This window comes from Phacochoerus africanus, chromosome X, assembly GCF_016906955.1.
Source record: "Phacochoerus africanus isolate WHEZ1 chromosome X, ROS_Pafr_v1, whole genome shotgun sequence".
In the NCBI taxonomy this organism is placed as follows: domain Eukaryota; kingdom Metazoa; phylum Chordata; class Mammalia; order Artiodactyla; family Suidae; genus Phacochoerus; species Phacochoerus africanus.
This window is the reverse complement of record NC_062560.1, coordinates 28,366,042-28,373,186: the sequence shown is the minus strand read 5'-3', so window position 1 is coordinate 28,373,186 and position 7,145 is coordinate 28,366,042. Positions and strand designations below refer to the sequence as shown.

Genomic DNA, 7,145 nt, shown 5'->3' with positions numbered 1-7,145 from the left:
AAGAAATGCTTCTGAACTCATTCAACAAAGCTAGTATCACCTTGAAACCAAAACCAGGTAAAGATATCACACAAAAAACAAAATTACAAGCTACTATCACCAATGAACATAGATGCAAAAGTCCTCAACAAAATATTAGCAAAGTGAATTTAACAATATAGCAAAGGATTGTACACCATGATCAAGTGGGATTATGCATATCAGGAACACTGGTTAACAGACTTTTCGACCATAGAGTGAAGAATTGGCTTCAGACTTCACTAGGCGTGAGAAGAATGGCTGGATATGGCCTTGGAGCGGCACTGGCCATGGTACCAGTGCCAGTCCTGGCTGCAGCTCTGGCTTGGGCCCTCTTTTCCTCATCTCTCAAAGCCTCTTCATAATGCACTGGAAAGGCACTGGGGACCGTATTATTGACCTTGGCCAAAAATTCCAGGACTTTCATCTTGCTGGTTTCAGCGCGGGCTTTGGGGCCCCACAGGAATTCATAGCAAGGAGGATCACTGTCGGGCACCTGGCGGTACTCCAGGTACTTTTCCTGCACCAAATCTTCAGTGATGAGCTTCCTGGGCTCCCTGAAGATGAAGTGCTTCCTTCCATCATAGAGGCCCAAAATATTCAGGAATTCCCAGATCTCCTCCTCAGAGGCGCGGTTGCCATTCAAGAAGATCACACCCAGGAGGGGCATCAGAAGCCCATAATTAGGAAGCCCCCAGCCACCGCTGAGTCCCATCATCATTGAGGTCTAGCTTGATGACAAGGGTATGGAGTGACCACTGAGCTTGACTTCCTTCAGGTCAATATCAAAGACCAGCTTCCATGCGCTCAGCAGCTCTCCTGAGGATCCTTAGACTTTTTTTTGACAAGCTTCAGCATGTCTGCCTTCATAATGAGCTCTTTAGTCTTATATTTCTGCAGTGGGAATTGCATCAACATTCCTGCCTTCTGGGCAAGAGGGTGTTTCAGTAAGCTCTCAGAGGAGGCTAAGGCTTGAGACAACTTTCATTTTCTCATCTTGGCCCTATGACACAATTTTTCAGACTTTATGCTTGAAATACCTGAGAAGTAATGATGGTGGATGGGGAACTCTGAGGTTCCTAGGAACATAAGTAGTAGGGAACAACCTTAAAACAGGAGAGGAAGAGAAAGGGAACTCTTCCCTGCTGCAGTAGTTTGAGCAACACCAAGATCCTGAGTCTCACCCCAGGCCTGGTGGTATTTATCACTGAGTTTACTTTTGTGACCTCCAATGAAGATGTCTGTGATCAGAAACAGCTGGCAGGAGTGTGAGTGATGCTGGCACTTGGAGGGGAGAATGAGATGGTGTGAGGACCTTCAGCAGGAAGATTCCACAGAAGTTTGAACCAAGTCCATTTGCAGGTTTTCTTGAGGGCACTGCTCCAGGAAACCACAAGGATCTTGTTCTGGTCAACCTGTCTCTGAGAACTTAGTGGAAAAAGAGCAAGCCTTTGGCTTCAGCCTACCTGCCCTTTTACTGACTAGGGTGACAGCATGGTTGGTAGTGGGGACACTTGTGTTTCGCAGTGTAGGGGGTCCTCTATGTTTAGCTTTATGATTATCATGACAACTCTCAGCAAGGCATGGAACTTCTCCTCTCTGCTACTCTAAAAGAGAAACCCCAAAACTCCCTGGGACCCACAAGAAGGAAGTGAGAGGGGCATTTCAGTCTACCACTCTTATCAGCAGGCACCCAGCACTTAAAGCCTTGTGGATACCTCTCTGTCCTGAGCTTGTTATGTCCTAAGCCATCATTCAGAGTCCTCATTTGGATGCCATACAGGGTCACAGACTCTTACTTCTGCTGCCTGGTGGCTGGACCTTCAGACCAAGGATCTTATCTCCTTCCAGACCTCATGTAAAAAGTGATGTGCATCCATGAAAGTAATACTTGATAAGCTAGGTGTCATTCCATTAAAACTTCTCCTCTGCAAAATACACCATCAAGGGAACATGAAGATGAGCTACACTCTATGAGAAAATATTTGCAAAAGGCATATCTGATGAAGGTTCTTATGCAAAATATACGAAGACCTCTTAAAATTCAACAAGAAAACCAACAGCCCAATAAAAAATGGGCAAAAGATATAAATAGATACCTTACCAAGGAAGATATACAGGTAGCAAATAAGTATATGAAAAGATGCTAGCATCACTATCATTACAGAATTATAAATTAAAATAAAAATGAGATTGTACTACACAATTTTAGAATGATAAAAATCCAAAGGAAAGTCTCATTTGTGCTGTGTATTAGATTCTAGATAGATCCTGCTGTATAGCACTGGGAACTTTGTCTAGTCACTTATGATGAGCATGATAATGTGAGAAAAAAGGATGTATATGTGTATATGTAACTCGGACACCATGCTGTACAACAGAAAATTGACACAACACTGTAAACCAGCTCTAATGAAAAAATAAAATAAAAATCATTACGAATTCTAAAACAAAACAAAACAAAACCCAAAGGAATGATAACACCAATGCTGATGAGCATGTGGATCAACAAGAACTCTCATTCACTGCTGGTGGCAATGCAAAATGATATAGCCACTTAGGAAAACGTCTCAATAAACTAAAGATATTCTACACTGTTGGTGGGAAGGTAAAATGGTCCAACTACTATGGAAAACAGTATGGAAGTACCTCAAAAATTAAAAATAACAAATGGTATCATTGGCAATCCCACTACTAGGTATACATCCAAAGGAATTGAAACCAGGGCCTTGAAGATGTATCTGCACTCCCATGTTCATTGCAGCACTATCCATAATAGCCAAGATATGGAAGCAACCTAAAAGTCCACTGTCAGATAAAAGGATTAAGTGTAAAAGTACATACAATGGGGTGTTCCCGTCATGGCTCAGTGGTTAAGGAACACAACTAGTATCCATGAGGACTCGGGTTTGATTCCTAGCCTCGCTCAGTGGATTAAGGATCTGGTGCTGCCATCAGCTGTGGTGTAGGTCGCAGGTGTGGCTCAGATCTGGAATTGCTGTGGCTGTGGTGTATGCTGGCGGCTACAGCTCCAATTTGACCCTATCCTGGGAACTTCCATATGCCATGGGTGTGGTCCTAAAAAACTAAAAAAAAAAAAAAAGATACATACAATGGAATATTATTCAGCCTTAAAAAGAAGTTAATGTCTCCAGTTATGACAGCATGGATGAATCTAGGGAACATTATGCTAAAGTGGAATAAGCCAGACACAGAATGACAAATACTGCATGGTCTCATTTATATGAGAAAACTAAAATAGTCAAAGTCAAAGAAGCAGAGAATAGAGTGGTGGTTGCCAGCATGTATGTGGAGCGAGAAAATGAGTAGGTATTAGTCAAAAGTTATAATGTTTCAGTTATGTCAGATAAGTCCAAGCACAGATCTTATAGTTAAGAATACTATATTGGACACTTTCTAAGAAGTTAAATCTTATGGTAAATGTTATTATCACGCAGACAAAATAAAAAGGGTGGGAGGAAACTTTTGGAGGTAATAGATATGTTTATGGCGTAAACTATGATGACAGTTTCACAGGAGCATACTTATCTCCCAAGTGATCAATTTGTATACTTTAAATATGTGCTGTTTTTTGTATGTCAATCATACCCGAACATATTTTTTTTTTTTTTGGTGCACCCAAAGCATATGTAAATTACAAGGCCAGGGATTGAATCCAAGCTGGAGCTGTGACCTACACCACAGCTGTAGCAATGCCATATTCTTAACCTGCTGTGCTGGGCCAAGGATCGAATTGGTGCCTCCACAGAGATAAGCCAGATCATTAACCCACTGAGCTACAGCAGGAACGCCAAAAAAAAAAAAAAAAAAACGTATTTTTTTTTACTAACTAAATATACTCTTACCATATGAGCTAGTAATCATTCTCCTTGCTATTTACCCAAATGAGTTGAAAATTATGCCCACACAAAAACCTGCACTCAGATGTTTATAGCAGCTTTACTCAATTGCCAAAGCTTAAAAGCAACAATTTACCTTTAGCAGGTAAATAGATTAAGTAACAGAACATTGTTCAGTGCTAAAAATAAATGAATTGGAGTTCCCTTCTGTGGCTCAGGGTTTAACGAAACTGACTAGCATCCATGAGGATGGTGGTTCAATCCCTGGCCTTGCTCAGTGGGTTAAGGATCTGGTGTTGCCATGAGCTGTGGTGTAGGTAGCAGATGCAGCTTGGATCCTACTTTGCTGTGGCTGTGGTATAGGCCAGCAGCTACAGCTCCTGTTCAACCCCTAGCCTTGGAACCTCCACTTGCAGCCCTAAAAAGACACACAAACACACACACACAAATAAATGAGTCATCAAGCCATGAAAAGATACGGAGGAAACTTAGATGTGTGTTATTTAGTGAAAGAAACATCTGTAGAGGCTACCTACTGCGTGATTCCAAATACATGACATCCTGGAAAAGGCAAAACTATAGAAAATGTGAAAAGACCAACAGTTGCCAGGGCTTGGGGGCAGGGAGGGATGAATAGGCAGAGCATGGAGAATTTTAAGGGTAAAGAACTCTGTATGACATTATAATAGTAGATACAAGTCATCATACATTTGTCAAAACCCAGAGTGTACAGCACCAAGAATGAAGTCTAATGTAACTACAGACTTTGCATGTTAATGATGTGTCAGTATAGGTTCATTGCTTATAACAAATGTCCCACTCCAGTGGGGGGGGGGTGTTGATGGTGCAGGAGGCTGTCTATGTGTCAGGGAAGAGTATATATGAGAACTCTCTGTACTTTCTGCTTCATTTTGCTGGAGTGAAACCTAAAATCACTTTTAAAAATGTATATAAAGTGAATTTTTATTTTTTTTTAATTTTTTGCTTTTTTGGTCTGCACCTATGGCATATGGAAGTTCCCAGGCTAGGGATCGAATCAGAGCTATAGCTGCCAGTCTACGCCACAGCCACAATATGGGATCCGAGCTACATTTGCCAGCATACACTGCATCTCACAGCAACACTGGATCCTTAACTCACTGAGTGGAGCCAGCAATCGAACCTACATCCTCATGGATACTAGTGGGATTTGTTTCAGCTGTGCCACAACAGGAACTCCTGCAGTGAATTTTTAAAAAGTGTGTGTTTGGTGGTGGTTGGCTCAGCTTCACACCCTTCTCTGGGGATTTAACTCTTGATTGCAGGGCAGGACTAGTTTTCCCCTCTATCCACGAGTGGGTGGGCCTCTCAGTCCTGAGTTTTCTTATTTTGACTCTTGGCAGGGTCTGGAGCTCCCCTCTTTCCTTTTCGCTCTTTAGGGCCACACCTACAGCACATGGAGGTTCCCAGACTAGGAGTCTAATTGAAGCTACAGCTGCCAGCCTATGCCAGAGCCACAGCAATGCCAGATCCGAGCCGTGTCTGTGACCTACACCACAGCTCACGGCAATGCCAGATCCTTAAACCACTGAGCGAGGCCAGGATCAAATCGGCAACCTCATGGTTCCTAGTCAGATTTGTTTCTGCCGCACCACGATGAGAACTTGCCTGTCCTCTTTCTTGACCTGAGGATATTCAGAGAAAGACTTTTATCTCCCTGGGATCCAATAGGTAGAGGTGAGGGTGGCCTTATTCGGCCATACCGGCCATGCCGCAAGTGACAACTGTATCAAGCAGGTTGAGATCATATGATGGTGATCCCACTTGGGGTTCTGACTCAGTAGCCTAAACCTGACTCATGTGAAGGCCTAAGATTCCTACCTCTGCTGACGTGGGATAGCGCCCTCAAAACAAGCTCCTCATTTTCTGTTATCCCTGAGGATACAAGGCCATCTCTGCCTGACAGCTACACCTGGATCTGTCATGGCAATAGGGAAGATTCCATGAGGTCTTGACAGATATAGGTTTGGTGGTCTCTGAACTCTTCGGGGTGCTCACCTTCCTCCTGGCACACCTTGGAGATCATACCTCTACTGACCTGAGTTGGCCAACCTCAGACCAAGGTCTTCACCTTCTTGACCTTTCAAGTGGAAATCTGGTTCAGCCACATCCTACCAAGGCTGTCTTGGGATGCTGAGTGCTGACAGCAGGGTCAGGAGTCTATGGGCTGCATTCTTGTGGGGTAGGGGGTAGGGTGGCTGCTTCCTTAATTCCTCCTTTAGGGTCCTCACCATCCTATGTGGCAGAGACTGGGACTCTCCCCTCTTTGGATCTGAGTTTATCCTCTTAGGAGAACTCAAAGGCCCTGAGGACTCTGAAAAGTAAGCTAGGGCATATTCATACTAACAGCTGTGCCTACTATGTTGCTTTGCCCAATCCTCCTATAAGGGAACCTTCATCATGGCTCTTGTTTCTTGATTAAAGGCTTCCTGGGAAAGGCCACATCCTTGCAAACTCTTAACCAGTTTCCCTGTTGCAAACCCTTCAGAGACTGGGTTCCCCACCCCAGAAGTGATGTGAGATGGGGAAGCTGTAACACAAGGCAGGATGGATGTGCTGTCAAAGAAATTAAAAAACATTGATCTATTCCTTCTCTTTACCAGTCAGACTTAGCCTTTTATGTAGCTTATGTTTGAAAAGATTTATTTCCAAATGCAAGGGGCTGTCCAGCACGATTTTCTGAGCCCCTGATATTTTAAGGTTGACTCTGGATATGTAGATAATCATACTGTCACTGAATATTATCTCTCTCTGCTCTATTCACACTTCTCAATTATTTCAATATGCTCACTGCTGAGGTTATGTATTCCCATCCAGTGTTTTGGGCACAGAGTCCTCCTTTTTATGCCCAGAGATACATTTTAGAGTAGTGATAAGTAAGGTGAATAAAGAAACACAAAGTTGGCCTAGGCTGGGAGAAGTGAGACCTAGTTCCAACCTTGTCACTTAATAGCTGTGTGAAATTGAGTACACTACCAAACTCTGTGAGCCTCAGTCTTTTCAACCATGAAATGGGTTTGAGAAGCTATGTTTTGAGATGGCCAAAAAGTATATGAAAAGATACTCAACATCACTAAAAGTTAGAGAAATGCAGATCAAAACTACAAAGAGGTATCACCTCACACCAGTCAGAATGGCCATTATCATTAAGTCTACAAACAATAAATAATAAATACTAGAGAGGGTGTGAAGAAAAGGGAACCCTCCTACACTATGGGTGGGAATGTA

At 43.0% G+C, this 7,145-nt stretch overlaps 1 pseudogene; it reads right to left on the bottom strand.

Annotated features, from left to right (window-relative positions):
• Positions 1–260: 260 nt before the first annotated feature.
• LOC125117981 (melanoma-associated antigen B1-like) lies at positions 261–5,943 on the bottom strand (annotated as a pseudogene).
• Positions 5,944–7,145: the final 1,202 nt, after the last annotated feature.